Source organism: Nicotiana attenuata, unplaced genomic scaffold (assembly GCF_001879085.1).
Source record: "Nicotiana attenuata strain UT unplaced genomic scaffold, NIATTr2, whole genome shotgun sequence".
NCBI classification, from domain to species: Eukaryota; Viridiplantae; Streptophyta; class Magnoliopsida; order Solanales; family Solanaceae; genus Nicotiana; species Nicotiana attenuata.
In genome coordinates, this window is record NW_017671567.1 from 111,449 (window position 1) to 130,469 (window position 19,021).

General features: G+C 35.9%; 1 long non-coding RNA gene across 1 annotated transcript; it reads left to right on the forward strand.

Moving 5' to 3' along the window:
• The first annotated feature begins 10,784 nt into the window (after positions 1–10,784).
• Positions 10,785–17,399, forward strand: LOC109209026. The gene is made up of 2 exons (XR_002065301.1): positions 10,785–11,182; positions 17,106–17,399. It is a non-coding gene; the product is annotated as an uncharacterized LOC109209026 (long non-coding RNA).
• The last annotated feature ends 1,622 nt before the right edge of the window (positions 17,400–19,021 follow it).

A 19,021-nucleotide genomic window follows, 5' to 3' on the forward strand; every position in this document is an offset into this window, starting at 1 on the left:
GGAAAGAGAAAAGAAATTTAGGGAGTTTAATGAATTTAAAATGGGCCCTGATGTTTCTATTCCTGAACATGTGCACCTTTCTCAGTTATAAAGAGCTGAGTTGGCTAATTACGTAGAAATTACTGATTAGGAAGCATTAGCGATTTTACCGGACTCTCTTCGAGAGCTAACTAAGATTTATCATGATATTTGGCCCAATGCACCTTTTAGCGTGTATGTGCAAGAGTTAGTGTTCCATTGGCACATGTATGTCCTAGCAAACATGTAAATTGTTATTATGTGATTTATCTTAATGAAATTTAAATTATGTTACTTGTCTCACCAGTTACATAAATTGTTTATCATATTTTTTTTTTGCAATGGATTGAGACTTGAAATAAAGTACACACTAAGAAGTGATGTCAATATTAATTAAAATATTTAGATATAGATGATAAATGGAAACGTAGTGACCGTTCAATTCTATACTAAATTTAGAATTAATATTATAATTAATTTACTTGAGTGTATAATTACATGCATAAATTAAATGAAGTATATATTGCTGAGTTAAACTTGTAATATTATCTCTTATAACAAACATGGCATCGAAAAGTATCATTGCTGACTTGAACACGGGTGACAAATTGAATGGTGAAAATTACGACATCTGGAGTCGTAAGATGTGGTATGTACTTGAAGGCAAGATGCTCTTGAAAGTATTAGACATGCTATAAGTCACCCAAAGGAGGGTAACACTGCCCAACACAGGAGGGATCTGGAAACATACAATATTTGGAAGAAGAAAGATTCCACTGCACGTGGAATTATTGTAAGTTCATTTGCTGATGATCTCATCCACGAATGTGAGCAATATTCTACTGCTCAAGCCATGTGGGCACATTTAAGAGAGGCATATAGGGGTACGACTGTGACTCGCCTTCGACAGCTGACAATCAAGTTTGACACGTACAAAAACGTCATGATCACGGTGTCAAGCAATATCTAAGGGTGATGTCAAATATGATTGCTCAACTCAAAAGTGATGGCCATGTTCTCTCTGATGAGAAGCAGGTTCAGGCAGTGATTGGGTCTCTTCCCAATAGTTGGGAACATCTGAAGGTTAACTTGACCCACAATGATAGCATCTTTTGCTGATGTTGCCCGTCATGTGGAGCTTGAAGACGAGCGGCTTGGTGCTACTAAAGCTGTACCTAATGCCTTTGTGGCAGAATCAAGTGGTACAAAGAGATCAACCTTCAAGCGCAAGAGAAACTGGAAAAATGACGGAAAGGGTAAGGAGACCGGAGAAGGATCCTCCTAGAAAAGAAATCAAATTCCAAGAAAGGAAAACGATTCTATAAGAAGAAAGACAAGAGTAAGATGAAGTGCTACACTTGCCAAGTCCCAGGGCATTTTGCTCGGGAGTGCACTGAGCCTAAAAAGGTAGCATTTCAAAATGCATCTCTTAGTGCTATATATGTTTCTAGCACTGTTTTACTAACTGAATCTTATCCTGTGTGGATTGTAGACTCAGCGGCCACCGACCATGTGAGCCGTGATAGAGAAGCATTCGTAGAGTTTTTTCGTCGAGTTTCACTTGGATCAAAGCATGTATATGTGGGAAATAATGCAAAGCTTGAAGTCAAAGGGATAGGCACTTGCAGAATGGACATATGTGGTGGTCGATCTTTGATGTTGCATGACGTCCTGTATGTTCCAGAGATTCGACGAAACTTAGTCTCTGTGTCTGTTCTTCTAGACTTAGATTTCAATTTGAACTTTAGTCATAGTGGTCTTAGAATCTCAAGACAATATTTTTTATGGTTTTGGACATCGTTATGATGGTTTTATTGTGTTAGATTGCAATCCTTCTACGCATAACGATTATGTTCACCGTTGTGTTATGGCATGTTATTCTAGTACAATGATGTTGATGTTATTACATGGCATGCAACATTAGGTCACATAGGACAGGATCGAATGAATAGATTGGCTAAGGAAGGATATTTAGGTTCTTTCTCTAAAATTGAAATGCCAAAAGATTACACGTAAACCATTTGGAAAGGCTAAGAGAGCCGATTTTCCATTGCAATCAATCCATTTTGATATCTGTGGTCCAATGAATGTGAGGGCTAGATCTGGTGCTTTATATTTTATTACGCTCATTGATGATTTCACAAGCTTTGGTTATGTTTATTTGATTTCTCATAAATCTGAAGCACTTGAATGCTTTAAGAAATATTTGAATGAAGTTGAGAATCAATTAGACAAAAGGATTAAGACCTTAAGAACCGATAGAGGGCGTGAATATCTAACAAAAGAATTTGAAGAATTGTGTAATGAAAAGGGCATCACCAGATAGTTAACTATTTCGTACAAACCTCAACGAAATGGTGTAGCAGAAAGGAGGAATAGAACACTACTAGACATGATAAGGTCCATGATGGCGCGGGCAAATTTACCTATCTCCTTTTGGGGAGACGCGTTATTGACTACAACCTACATATTGAACAAAGTGCCTTCTAAATCAGTTTCTTCCACTCCTTATGAGCTATGGACTGGTCATAAACCAAACTTAAAGGATTTACGACATTGGGGTTGTGCTGCATGTGTAAAGATTCTTTTAGCAAGTTTGGAAAATTAGGTCCAAAAGGCAAGAAATGTATCTTTATAAATATTCAGAACACTCCAAAGGGTATGTGTTCATTGGTGAATTAGAGGATGGAAGTGTTACTGAGATTGAATCGCGAGATGTCACATTTTTGGAAAATGATTTTCCAAAGAAGGGCGAGGTAAAAAATGGAGAGCCTCTTTATGAAATGTTGAACTCAGACAGTCAGCAAGTGTCTTCTGACACAGTTAATAATCAAATTGATCAAGATCTTGTTCTTGATCCGAGTGGGAGTGGGAGTGGGAACTCTCAATCTCAAAATTCTTCTGACGAACCTGAATTTCAACTATGAAAGAGTTCCAGGAAAAATATACCCAAACGTACTAATGACATTGATGTCACGACCCGGATTTCCCACCATCGGAGTCGTGATGGCGCCTACTCGTGGTAGCTAGGCAAGCCTACTCAATTACCTTTCCATTACTAAACAATTATTTTAACAATTTATAGCATCAATATAGAACATGAAATTTAATAAGAATAATAGCGGAAGTCTGATTTATAAATCTAAATCAAAACGCGGAACAGTCAATAATAGTCTCTACCCAAGATTGGTGTCACATTACTCACGAACTACTAAGAATATACTAAATACAAAGGGCTGAAAGAAACATAGAAGCTGTCTGTCTCGAGACAAGGAGGCAACAGTCTAAAAGAGAACATAAAGAAGAGACGTCGGGCCTGCGGACGCCTGCAAGGCTACCTCGATCTCGTGATAATGAAAGCCTGCTCCCGTACTAATGCTGTTGCTGCTCCTCAAAACCTGGACCTGTGCAAAAATGCACAGAAGCGTAGCATCAGCACAACCGACCCCATGTGCTGGTAAGTGTCTAGCCTAACCCCGGCGAAGTAGTGACGAGGCTAGACCGGACACCACATAAACCTGTGCAATTATAAATATACAACGGAAACGAAATACCAAACATTTAACAATATGGGAGGGGGAATCATGCTATGGGGAGATAACAATAGTAACAGTAATCCCGAATGACAAACTAAAACAGCTTGGATTCACAATGAACAAGGAATCAATACCCAATATGAACACATGGTATCAACAACTGTTGCGGCGTGCAACCCGGTCCACAATTTACCATTTTTGCGGCATGCAACCCGATCCACAAATACCACTATTGCAGCGTGCAACCCGATCCACAAATACCACTGTTGCGGCGTGCAATCCGACCCACATCATTTATCATGTATCATTGTTGCGGCGCGCAACCCGATCCTCACATATTATTGTTGCGGCGTGCAACCTGATCCTCAATATCTTTGTTGCGGTGCGCAACCCGATCCATATCATTTAATAGTCTGACTCCCCAAACAACAGTCATGATTAAGAGGCATAAAAAAAATAAGCAAATATTTGACAAAAATCCCGGCAAGGGAAAGAAACTAACAAGTTCAACCAAACGTCCCGGCAAGGGAATAATCAACAACGCTTTCTCTTTCTTACTTTTCTTATCTTATAATCCACTCTACCATCTTGAGCCAACGCTCCACAGATTCAAGTCATTTCATATACTTTCAATATTCGCTTCACAATTCGAGCCAATGCTCCTAGGATCAAATGATCATATCACCGTTCACATGTTATTCACAACATATAGAAATCCTCCAATAAACACGGAGTTCACAACCAAGTCATGATAATCACATTATAAGGACTTACGGTCATGCTAGACACCAATGTATAGATACTCGTCACCATGCCTATACATCGTACTCGATCACATAGCAATTAGCAACAAGACTCAACTCCTATTCCCTCAAGCTAGGGTTAAACCAAACACTTACCTCAAAGCCTTGAAATCCACTTAGTCCTCAACTATCGCTTTACCTCGCGGTTCCACCTCCAATTCGCTCGAATCTAATCACAAATTGTTCAATTACTTTAATAAAAACTATACGAATCAATTTGAACGCATAAAAATGGTTTTCCCAAGTTTTTCCCAAAAATTCCAAAAATGCCCCCGGGCCCACGTGGTCAAAACCCGAGGTTCGAACCAAAACCCGGTTACCCATTCCCCCACGAACTCAAATATATAATTTGTTTTGAAATTGGACCTCAAATCGAGGTCCAACTCCCCAATTTCTAGAAAACCTAGGTTCTACCCAAAAATTCCAATTTCACCCATGAAAATCCTTGATTTTAAGTGGAAAACATCTTTAATGATGTTAAAGATTGAAAGAATTGAGTAAAAATCAACTTACAATTGATTTGGGATGAAGTTTGCTCTTGAAAAATCGCCTATGGTGTTTGGGTTTTGAAAGAATGGTGAAAAGTGATGAAAATTCGACTAAGTATAAAATTTGCTGGGCCTCGGATATGGGAATTTCGAACCTGGGTTCGCAATTGCGAACCAAACAGGGCTGGGAATTGCGAGATTTCAGTTCGCATTTGCGAACACTGGGCCTCAATGCAGACTTCGCATTTGCGAAAGATAGATCGCATTTGCGATCTGGGCCCTCTCGCATTTGCGAGCAAGGGCGTCGCATTTGCAACCCAAGCTGAAATCCTTCCTTCTCGCATTTGCGATGGGGAATTCGCATTTGCGAGAAATTCTTCGCAAATGCGATGAAACCAGACCTGACCTGCAACTATTTTTTCAAAGTTCAAAAATGCAACTCGACACCTATCCAAAACTCACCCGAGCCCTCGGGGCTCCAAACCAAACATGTACACAACCTCAAAAACATCCTACGGACTTGTCCGTGCGATCAAATCGCCAAAATAACATCAAAAATCATTGAATCAAGCCCAAATTCATCATTTTTCATTATAACTTCATAAACTTCAAACATTAGATATTTAGGTCCGAAACACGTCAAATGACGTCCGATTTCGACCAAACTTTACAGAAAGCGCTTAACACATATTTAAGACTTGTACCGGGCGTCGGAACCAAAATACGAGCCCGATACCATAGTCTTTTAATCAATTTTCATTTCTATTTTCCTTAATAATTTCAGAAAAACAATTTCACAGAAAAATTCTTTCCTCGGGCTCTAGATCTCGGAATTTGACTCCGGGCACATGCCCGAGTCCCATATTTTTCTACGGACCTTCCGGGACCCTCCAATCTCGGGTCCGGGTCCGTTTACCCAAAATGTTGACCAAAGTCAACTTTAATCATATTAATATCAAAACTCATCATTTTTCACACAGAATTCATATTTAAGCCTTCCGGCTACACACCCGGACTGCACACGCAAATCGAGGCAAGTAAAAATGAGGTTTTCAAGACCTCGGAAGCACGGAGTGGATGAGGAAATAGGTGATGACCCTTTGGGTCGTCACAATTGAAGATTATGTTTTCTTGGTATCTCCCATAGAAATGGATGAGCCAAAGTCTGTGACTGAGGCTTTATCGAGCCTTGGAAAAGATGAGTGGATGAAAGCAATGAAAGAAGAATTAGAGTCCATGAAAACCAACAACGTCTGGGATCTAGTTGACCTTCCGCCTAGGCGTAGAGCCATTGGGAACAAATGGGTTCTCAAAGTTAAATTCAAAATGGATGGGTCAATTGAAAGATACAAGGAACGATCAGTGGCAAAAGGCTTTACTCAAGAAGTTGGAATAGATTATAAGGAAACATTTTCACATGTTGTGAAGTTTACCTCAATTCGCTTACTTTTGGCTATTGGCACATATGGATTTAGAATTACATCAAATGGACGTGAAGACAACTTTTCTCAATGGAGAACTAACGAAGAAATCTACATGGAACAACCTACAGGCTTCTCGTTAAAGGGCAAGAAAAGAAGGTCTGTAAATTGAAAAGATCTATTTATAGCCTGAAGCAATCTTCAAGGCAATGGTATTTGAGATTTCACAAGGAGGTGATCTCATATGATCTCACCATGATCAATGAAGACCATTGCATTTATGTGAAGAAGTCCAATGGGATGTTTGTAATTCTTTCTATTTATGTGGACGATATTTTATTGGATGAAAACAATTTGGAGTATTTGAAACTATCAAGTCATGGCTTTCAAAGTCATTCGACATGAAAGATATGGGTGAGGCAGACTATATCCTTGGAGTTAAGATCCAAAGAGACCGTGCCAAAAAGTTATTGAGTCTATCTCAAGAAACAACAATAACAACAACAATGACGACCCAGTATAGTCCCACAAGTGGGGTCTGGGGAGGGTAGTGTGTACGCAGATCTTACCTTTACCCCGATGGGGTAGAGAGGCTATTTCCAATAAACCCTCGGCTCAAGAAGACGAAAAGAGAAAAAGAGCAAATATATCGGTACCATCATGAAAATAATAACACAACATAAGAACCGGTGAATATATGAGATACTTAAATAATGACCGGTAAATAATGCCCGGCACTATGAAAATGGAAGAGTAGTGTAAACACAGCACTGACCACTAGCAGTCTAAGACTAAATCCTATCATCCTAGCCTCACATTGGAAGACTAAATATGCTCAACTACCTCCTAACCCACAACCTTAATATGTCCCAAGACTAAAAATAAAATGAAAGACATGTCTCGAGTTCCATATTCAAGTGTTGTCGGAAGCTTGATGTACGCTATGATGTGTACTCGCCCAGACATTTGTTATGCTGTAGGTCTGGTTAGCAGGTATCAATCCAATCCGGAAAGATATCATTGGAAAACTGTGAAGAGAATTATCAGATACCTGAAGGGAACTGCAGATTATTCACTATGTTATAGTGGAAATGATTTATACTTAAGAGGATATATAGATGTTGATTGGGCTGGTAACCGGATGATAGAAAATCAACATCGGGTTATGCCTTCTTACTCAATGGTGGTGCTATATCATGGAAAAATAAGAAACAAACGTTTACAACCTTTTCAATGATGGAAGCTGAGTTCGTGGCCTGTGCAGCTGCAGTACAAGAAGCTGTTTGGTTGAAGAGATTCTTTGAGCATTTGGAAATTACAAAGAACTCTGAGGACTCCATGACTCTATATTGTGATAGTCAAGTGGCTATTGCATATACAAAAGATCCTAAGTATCACAGCAAGACCAAACACATTGACATCCAGTATAACTTTGTGAGAGACATGGTAGCAAGTGGAGAGATAAATTTACAATACATTCCTACGCAAAGCATGATAGCTGATCCTTTTACAAAGGCGATATCTAGAGACCTGTTTGAGAAACATGTTATGGCTCTAGGTTTGTGAAGGATATGAACATATTTATGTACTTTGGCTCTTGAATTTATGCTTATATCTCATATGCATGTGATGAATGTTTTGTTGATAAAGGGTGTCGAACAAGTTGCGAGATTGGCTCTCTCACACGAACAATCGCCTCTTACGTTAAGAATCGTGAAAAGATGAGACCTTATAGAACCTTGGATTATGTGAGGTTATATTTACTTGTAGAGTTCGGTCTGAAAACTAATCAGACTTACGAATTTCACTATTCGATTATGAACTTGTTTTGTAATCCAGATGCAAGTTTCTCTAAGAAGATGGTTTGAGGATTATTGAAGTGAGAAACTCGGGTTAGACATTTGGAGGTGTCTAGACCAAGATTTGTACAGTGTTGAATGATTAAAAGAATAAGGCACACGCGCCAATATAAGGTGAGAACAACGTAACATGTGTTTCATACCACGTGTGCTATCGACCATGGGATAATGGAAGAATGAATCCCTGCTTCTTCATTGTGTGAGATCCCAAAGAAGTTACATTGACTTTTATTAGAATACCCTTTGACCTTTTGTGTTTCTTGAAGTGTCAATCAGTCTTGCTACTTTAGCATGTTACTAATAGCCATGAGTGATTCGGCAATGCAGGTTATGTCTAGGAAAGCAGTTGATTTGAAATGGGAAGATTCGAGTAGAAAGGGAAGAAAAATAAATATATTTTTTTGTTTTTTTTGTAATTTAACTTGTATTCATAGGTCGACCATTACACTTACCATGAGGCTATCAGATGTAATTATGAATACAAAGTTAAACATGAACTCGAGTTCACCTATTTCGAGGATGAGGGATTAAATAACTAGCTACTAGAGTAGCAGGTGATGTGTGGGGTATAGCGAGTAATAAGATCCTCATGATAATAGTGAGTCCTTTCTGAATATGATCGGATTTATACATAGAGTTTTAGAATAACCTTACTAGATTTGAAACATATGATAGATCTTGATGCTCGCTAGTCGCGCGAACTACTTGTCTGTATGAATTAAGTGTGTTATTTAATCATGATATTGGTTTGAGTTCTAGCCCATCATGAGCGAAGTGGGAGATGTTGGATAATGGATCCGGGTATCGGATCGCTCCATGAGGGCTGGCCCAACCCATTTGGAAAAGAAAGAATTTTAGAAGAAATATGATTTAAAATAACCTCTTTAAAGAGAGGTTACTACACGTTTAAGTGTAGTGGGACTCTTCAAAGAGGTTACTACACGTTTAAGTATAGTGGGAGCAGTTTACCCATAACTGCTATCTTCCCTCTCTATATAAACATACGCTTTCTTCTTTTCTAAAAGAAAATAGAGATAAAAAGTAAGAGTGGGATAAAAAATCTCTAACCAATCAACACAAGAAGGCATTTAGTTCGTGAAATTCTAACTTTGTTTCCAAGAGATCCAAAGTTCGACTTGGGGCAATTATTTTAATGGCGAGTTCAACAATTCTTCCACTGTGTTGACAGGTACGCTAATGTTGTTCTCGCCCCGCAATTATTTACAGATAAAAAATGGCCACCCGACTTGTGATGCTTTAATTTTTGAATGCATATTATTGGTGGAGAGACTGAGGAATCCAGTCATTAGTCATAGCTATAGAGAACAGAACCAAGTAGATGATATGCTCGCAAAGGAATGAGCAGCCAAGAAGTTTTTAGATAGGGTAAGAATCCTAGTAGTTCCGCCCGTGTTTGTCAATGTAAATTTTTGTGCAGACATACTAAAATTACTTTCCGTAGAAAAGTTTCGACCTGTAATATTAGCCTGGTGGGACATAATGATATACTAAATAGGATCAATACTCCAACAACGCGGTAGTTCTTTTATGGTCAGACCTCTCTATAGCATCTTCGTTTGTTCTGATGTTTTTTTACTTTGATAATGAATGATTGATATATACCTATAATAACACTTGGTATTAAATATTATTTGGTTATTATAGACAAAAAATACCTAAATATTAATGTTTTTTCTTTTCAAATTTTACATAGAAAAGATAAGAGAATTCATTGTTTGACACAATTTTTTTTTTGCTTCTAAAGGAACGGTTTGAAGTTTAGACTCCATATGGCATGAATTATTATAATCAAGAAATCAGAATGCCTTGCGTAAATACTTTAACACGCTGCAAAAGATATTGAGTCCAATAAAAAGCTTAAACTTTAGTGAGCATTTCTTAAAATGTTAAACTTATGCACAATGAGAATAGAGATGATATTAAAGATCTTCAAATATTAGGCTTGTGAGCGCGTGATTTTTGTCCTATGAAAATACTCCTACAAGTTCACAAAAAATATATTTGTTTTTAATTATTTTAATTTTTATAGAATTGTTAGAAATTTCTTGCTAGTTGTTGTTTGTATTTAGTTGCATGTTTAATATTTTAAATTTATAAGAAAATACAAAAAAAAAATATCTAAAATATTCGTTGCACAACATTTTAGGTTTATTTGCATTTAGAAATTAATTATATGAGTTAATTGCATTATTAAGCAAAAATCACAAAAATGATCATTTTTACATATTTAGCTTTTAGTCTTTAAAATTAGTATTTTTATTTTCTTTAGTTTTAAGTTAATTAGTTACTTTAATGTTAGAAATAGATAATTAATTTTAATTTTACAAGTTATATTGATTTAGGCTTAATTTAGGTTTTTAGTTAATTTCATTAAGATTTAAAATCAAGAAAAAAGAAAGAAAGAAAGAAAGAAAGAGAAGTTTGTCTGGTTCCGAATTTGGGCCAAAACATTTTCTAGGCCCAAAATCCCCTCAAAACCCAATTCGCCTAACCCAGTTCTTTCCCCCAACCGGTCCAAATCTTTTAAATGGACCAAACGACTCTGTTTTGACTAACGCCATCTCAGTCGTTCATCATGAAAGATCGGATGGTTGAGAACTGATCCCCAAATCCCTTAAAAATGTCGGAAAGAGACCTCCTAAACCCGTAATACTCTTCACAGACCCCCCCCCCCCTTTTCTCCTCTCTGTCATCGCCGTCTGCCACCCACCGGAAATCGTTTGGCGGCGGCGCCACTCCAAATCACCCCAAATTTTCACCAGATAATCCTCAGCCTTCCTCCATAACTAATCCCCCTCCAATTTTCCTAAAATCCTCATCAAGGTCGACTAATTTCAAATCTGAGATTCAAAAAAATAAACCTAAATTGTTCTTTTTTTCCCTGATTTTCTTTGTCAAGGTCACTTGTTTTGTTTATATTGATCAATTGTTCTTAACAAGAACAATTGATTAATGTTAATTTTGGTTCATCTCAAAGCCACCCGAATCCGTTCGAGTTCTGATTGGTCGACCCGTTTTCTTCTTTCAATTCGGCAGGTATAATTCTCCTTTTTGTTCCATTGTAGTTTCCATCTGTTTCTTCATATTCATCTCCCTCTTCTTCTTTTATTTTGATTTTAGTTATTATTCTTTCTTCTTATTTCTGTTTAGCATTTAGATGTTTGAGTTGCTTTGCATTAGTTTTTTTTATTTATATATAGCTGATTCTAATACCTAAAGAAAATCAAGTCGATTAGTATGTGTTTTGTAGGTCTATCCAATAGTCCAATTAGATGTTATTCAGTTTAATCGCATGAATTGTAAGTTTAAGCAATTGTGAGTAAATTAGATGTTAAAATAAGTTATTTGCATTTTGCTTTGATTCTGATCCGTGTGTTCCATTATTAGGGCTCCCTTGTCATTAACGAGAAGTTTAAGGGGACGGTAGTTGAGTCTATTGTTGAACTTGTTTGCTCTTCTGGTTTAGTTGTTTGTAATTAACAAAAGCTAAAGGGGTCAAAAGAATTTGGAAAATTAGGGAATCTGGTTTGGTTGTTTGAAGTCTCTAGAAGGGACTAAAGTGCATATAAAAATCAGAGTTTAAGTCAAATTTTGGGGTAAAAAAGGTTAAAATCAGAAGATAAAAGGGCTAACATATAGGGAATATCTGGATAAGACAGCTGTCCATTATCAGTTTTAAAAGATGTCCCCCCCCCCCCCCCCCCCCCCGAAATTTAGGGGTGGCCGGCTGAGAATTATTCCCTCATCCATAGGAGCACATGACAGATTTTATTCTCTATATATAAGACCCCTTAGGCCATCTCCAAGGCTAGCACCATTTCTTGCACCAAATTTCACACCAAAATGGTGTAACACCAAATTTACTCCAACCATTTATCATTTCTTACACCAAATCTTCTCTCTCTTCTATATTATATTATTATTGTTATGAAACAATAAAAGAAGAAGAATAGTATTGTAGATAAAAGTAGAGAGAGAATTCTTATTGATTTGGGATGAATTACAATGGAATAGAACCCTCTATTAATAGGGAGAGGGTGACTTAGCCACCAAGTAATAAACTCTAGAATCTCCCTAAATATAGACATTCACCATAAATAAAATTCTATTTATAACACTCCCCCTTGAATGTCTATTCAACAGATAATGTGCCTCATTAAAACCTTAACTAAAATAAAACCCAGTGGGAAAAAATTCTAGAAAAGGAAAAAGAGTACACATATCTAACAATACACCTTTTGGTTGCCTCGTTAAAAACTTTGCAAGAAAAACCCAGTGGGACAAAACCTTGTAAGGGAAAAAGAGTGCAACGCGCATTAACTCCCCCTGATGAGATCATCAATTCACATCCTTGAGCCTTCGCATTCCAATCTTGTGCACCATCTTCAAGAGATCTTTGGTAGAGATTTGATAAACAAATCAACCATATTAACTTGAATGGATATATTGCACCTTGAAATCATCATTCTTGATAGATATATAATGTCTTCATATAATGTCGTGGAATGGCTCTTCAATATCTCCATAGAGATTCTCGCTATCGTATTATCATGCTTATAATTATAGCAAGATACATATATGCACAAATTACACTGAGGATGTGGTACTTCAAGCTCAAGAATTGTATATGCTTCAAGCAACTTAAATCCTTCATGGATTGTCGAATAAGTTAAGTCATATAAGCCATATAATAGACTTTAGATGCATATCAGGTTTTCATGTCATGCTAGACATATAAGATATTGAAAACTGATTGCACATACCATTGACTTTATACTTTCAAGTGTTTGAACTACATGTTCAAAACTACATGTCATTCATATGAAACCAATTCTATTTGAATTGTGTCTCTTTCATTTGGCCAATATTTTTGTGTATGTATTCGACAGACTTAAAATTCTCATCTATACTTAGCGCTATCATAGATGTCGTCGACAAACATTTTATATCAGTTTCAATATATTTTCATAATGACATAACATAGAGATCTCTTCATTCATATTTTCAGGTACCTCAATCTCTCATGAGATTTTATGAAGTGTTATGTCATGTGATCTTCTAGATCACCTGCCTCCTAATTTATGATCATTTGCTCATCTTCTTTATCAAGAAGTTTATTTGAAACTGATTGTCTATATGCTTTAAGCTTACCATAGACTTTGTCCTTCTAGGACTTAATATGAGCATTTGCAATGAGAATATAGTTACTTTCTTTGGGTCAGCAAATGCGTCTGGCATGCATTGCAATATATTGCAGATGAATTATCTTTTATGAACTTCAAGTTCATATTATCTATTCGAGGATCTAGATGTACAAATGATAATTCTTTCCACGTAACTTTTTCTCAATTGTTTATCATGTCTCCCCCTCTTGTTAGAAAAACTAACTTGTTTTCCTCAACTTTGAGAACCCATCTTTGTGCGTTATGGTGTTAATCATAATATCACCGCACATCAATAATAATAAGATGGAATTATTTGGTTCCTGACCCTGAACCACTTGTGAGGGAAGAAAATAATATACTTTCGTATATAACGTATATCAAACTGATATAGATAACTTTGTTCTCATAAGCATTTATTTAGCTATTAAGTGGAGGCACTCAATAAATCATTTTGCTAAACGAGTTGTGATGTAAACCAACTTATCAAGATAAACTATCTTGAATAGAAAATCTGAAAATTATGCTCGAAATTAAATTATTGAGCAAGTTACCTCGCAAAACACCATGTTGCGGGTTATTAATAATCGCACATGTAACCATCTCATAGATGCATCTTATGTGGTATACATGGCAGGTGAATGGGCCCATATTCCTCTTTGATATTTCCAGCATTCATGGGATCCAATCCCAATTTTAGTTGGTATATTAATTAATGAGAATATGCAACATAAGAGAATTCGTAAAGAACTTTCTAGTTCTTTAATATTTACCCATGCGAATTCTCTTTTATTTTTGCACATCATACTTAAATTGATATGGGTAAACCAATTATGCCAACTGAATAAATTATCAATATTGATAAACTTCAGATTTACACCATGACGTGTGCAATTATCAATAAACTCCAAGTTTATTATGATATGGGTTTTTATATCAATAAACTTCTCTTTATTGTGGCATTCTTTTGTTTGTGTAGTATAAACTGGAGAATAAAGCGGGTAGCTTTTCACATACATATTACCCCGCTACAAGTTGTAGTAATAGAAGATATTAAATCTTTCCTTTATTTATAGTCTCAGTATGACCAACCGCTTTCGCGAATACTTTAGAAACTCAATTAAGTTTCTTTGAGACTTACTACAACATAATGCCTTATTGATACTCAATTTTGTTCCTTCAAAATAGTAATAATTGGCTCTTCCAGAGCTCTCAATTAATTTTGTACTACCACATATTCATCAACATCCATATGGTGAATATCTCTTTTAAAGAGAAAGTTATACCATTATGGTTATGGTCAAATTATATGCAAGATATGTTTCTTGCATTAATGTTATTCTTTAATAGTCACATTACCAAAATATTTTGGCGTTCAATAAGTACGTGACCAATGACCATTCATGTCATAATAATGACATTTTTTTTCTTTTATCATCTCAAACCTCCTTCTAGAGGTGAGCGTGGTATATTCATTACCACTAGCACGTTCATATTCTTCCAAGAATGAATATGTATTCATAAATCAGATGTTGTCACATTCACATCATGAATTGACCATAATCATCTATATGTGCTTTATATAATCTCATGTCAAATCGATGACAAATATTTTTCACAGAGTGAAAGATTATTTTGAGAATCCTTATTGTTCTCATTACCACAAATGATGACGATTATAATTTCGTCTATTGCCACGTCCATATCCATTGATACATTCATAGTAATAATTTTGTCTTCTTTCAGACTTATCACATACTGCTATCACATTCTCTTAAGGGAATGAGAATGGAGCAAATTCAATGGGACGGGTTTTCAATTCTTTGCCCACAATCATACATGAATTTGATCATGGCGAGGCATAGAAATTTTGCCACTTCAGGTGGTTATAATTTCTTACAAACTCCATTAGAGTTATAATCAAACTTTGTTGTCTTTGCTTATATTTAAAATCAAAGTATAGAATAAAAGAGAAAAATATGGTAAAATACTTACCTTAAATCCAGAATTTAATCATGAAGGAAGTTTATGGAATAATTGACAATCATTATGCTCAATCTCAAAGCTTCAACTCAATTGGTTAGAGTCTCGTGCTGATAACGTTTTATGAAACAATAAAAGAAGAAGAATAGTATTGTAGAGAAAAGTAGAGAGAGAGAGTTCTTATTGATTTGGGATGAATTACAATGGAATAGAACCCTCTATTTATAGGGAGAGGGTGACTTAGCCACCAAGTAATAAACCCTAGAATCTCCCTAAATATAGACATTCACCATAAATAAAATTCTATTTATAACAATTATCTTCTATTTACTTTTCATTTTTTATTTCCTTCAAACTAATACTATCTTTTTTCTTTTTTCCATATTCATTATATATAATTCACATTCACCACTTATATAATCATTTATTACAAAATTATTTTAAAGGATAAATCAACTAAAAGTGAAATCATTGATAAAAGATAATTAAATAAATATTACATCATAGTCAAATTTAATTTAAGTACCACAAATATTTAACTTTCGCCTCTATTCTCCCATAAATGCTCGATTAATGCATTGCGAAGTGCGAAATGACATAGAGGATTACTAAACTTATGTTTTATGTTTTTAATGTAATTTCAATTTTAATGTATCCTCCTTTTATGTACTTTAATTATAATGTATTTTTATTTTATGTATTGTTAATTTTCTTTTTTTAATTTTAGTTTTCACTTTTCAATTTTAGCAACATTAGATATCTTACATTTGCATTTTTTATTTTTAAATAATGGTTATATTTCTTTTTATACAATTATAATAATAATAAAATTAACTTATAATTTTATATAAATATAATATATACAAAAATTAATATATCAAAAAATAGGATATAAAATTTAAATTATAAAGATCTTAATATAAAAATTAATTATATACACAATATATCATAAATTAAAATTACAAAAATAAAAAGATTGAATAAAATATTAATAAACCAAATATAGAGTGATGAATGGTGCAACACTATTCATGCTCTATAATAGTGCAAGAAATAGTGTTGCATTTGAGCAAAAAAATACCATTTCTTGCACCAAATTTGGATTTGGTGCAAGAAATGGTGCAGCCTTGGAGATGGTCTTACCCTCTCATGAAGACACACGGATTTTGGCACCAAAAAACTCTCTGAAAATTTATCTTCTTTTCTGTTGAGGCTGATTTTGAGATAGATTTTCATACTTCAGCACTTTTTTCTAAAAATTAGAACTCCTCTCCCATTTGGCAACGATTTTGCATTAGAGTTTCATTGATCTTGGTATATTTATGGAGTATTGAGATTAATACTTAGAGCTGTGGTGTGCGATTTTCTGCTGCTGTTCATTCTCAAATCCTAGCTGAATTTTGTTGTGATTCTGCTTAAGACCTTTATTTGGTCGTTTGCTTTAAGTTTCAGCTGTTAGGTAAACCAAAACCACATCTGTATCTCTCTTTGAATATGTAAATGAAGTTTAGTTTGCTGATTCCATGATTATGCTTATTTTTCTGAGTTCCTTGAATTTGTTTGCCTATATATGCTTACCTGTGTTCCTCTGTTAGTACCAGTTGCTGTCTTAGTTGTTGTCTGTTTGATCATTAGCTAAAATTTTGATTGAAACCATTCTCAAGATAATTCAGTTGCTATTGATATTCATTTATCCTATTAAAGCATCCTAATAATTAACATTTAAATCCCTCATGATGTTATTTGTCGTGTAATTATTAAGCTCATGGGAATTTATACTAAGTCTGTTGTTGGTGATGTACTTAACGTGAAAGGATTGAAGATCTAGAAAGCATGAGAAATTGCAAGCCCGAGTATGGATTCCATGTGTTGAAATAAAGTCGTGATTTCAGAAAAAATAGAAGTTTAGTGTATAGAAATGATTTTTACCTTAAACAAATTGAGTTGTGATTTTAGTATCGTGATGTAAAATTGATTGATTATGTGTTATCAAATTAATTGGTCTGTAATTTTTTTTTTTTTAAAGTAAATAGTGTATTTTATTTCCTTTTGTGAAGCAAGAACATGGGTGGAAGGGGGGCATTTAGCTTACCTTCCCATAATAATGATAGGCTGGAATCCAACCTTCTAAACAAAGAACTGTGAACTAACAATTAAAAGATCAATCGTGTGGCCTTTATTAGGTTCATGGTAGCTCAAATGTTATCTCTACTGCCTTGAGTTGACGGATTCTGAAGGAGGCGACTTCCCATTTGTCCAATTTCAATAGCCCTCTCACTTGTCTCGGTAGATCACTAAACTGATTGAAGATGATGTTACTTCTATGTGTATGGCTCATTGTTGCTAGTTTATCCGCTACTCTGTTTGCTTCTCGGCAGCAGTGTCTTGGAACAATTTCTTTGATTTTCATTAGTTGTTTGATTTGACTTACCGTCTGCATTATTCTCCAAGGTATTTCACCTTCCTCCTTGACGCAGGCTACGAGTAGTGCTGAATCTGCCTCCGCAATAATTCTACTCAAGCCCGTTCCACCCAGAACTTGAGCTCCAATGGCATGGCCTTACCCTCTGCTTCGTTGCTTGTTCCCTTTCCCAGAAAGCATGAGTATGCTAAGACGAAATTTCCAAAACTGTCTCTTATAATTCCTCCTGCTCCACTATTCCCTTCTTGGCAGCTTCCATCACTATTTAGCTTATAGGACATTGGTGGTGGTTTCACCCATCTCACCAGCTTACTAGTTCTATGCACCATAGGTTGATCAATGAGTTTTTGTAACTGATCCCACGAGAGTTGTTGTAGCTTTCCAAACTTCTGTCTGACTACCTCTACTAGATTTGCAGTTATAAGCTTTTCGATTCTCCTGCTCTGTGGTGCTTCTCCCCCATACTTTGAGGCGCATCTGGATCTCCACAGCTCCCATGTTATGATTGCAGGTAATACCCTAGCCATGAAGGCTGTCACCAGATTCATATATTTGTGGTTCCACCATTGGAGAAGTATATGGTTGTACTGTTGGTTTCCAACTTGTAGACCAAACGGGGCAGCAAATTTTTTCCAGATATCTTGAGCATATGTACCTTCCCAAAATAGATGTGCTGAGGTTTCTAGTGTTGTTGAGGTTGGAGTGCAACAGTAGCATCTTGGTTGAATTGTGTAACCAAGTTTTGCTATTTTCTCATCTGTGGGCATCTTATTGTGTAGCACCCTCCATGTCACGAAGGCCATTTTGAATGGAGTATTCTTGTGCCAAATTTTTGAATCGATGAAAGCAACTTCTTTTCTTTGCCTTAGTAGATCCCAAGTTGTGGCTACAGAAAACTTCCCATTGCTATTTTCAGTCCATACTACTTTATCCTGAATTTCAGGGTAGAGCACTGTATGGTGTTCCTCCAAAATATTTCTTATAGCTGTTGGGACCTCTATCCCCAATTCCATTTGCCATTCGCCTTCAACCAGTACTTCACTGAGCTTGACATCATTGGGGTTGACTCCAGCTGGTAAGAGGCTAAAGAGGGGCCCTTGTTTTGTCCAATTGTCGAACCAAAAGGATATATTCCCTTGCCCAGGTATCCACACCATGCTTTGTTCTATTTCCAGCTTAATGTCACACATTGCCTTCCAGCTCTGCGACTGACCTGCATGCCATTATGAGGCTAGTGGGTGTCTTCTTTTGCAATATTTTGCAATCATGAAGCTTCTCCATAGAGAGTTCCCAGTTCGCAAGTTCCAC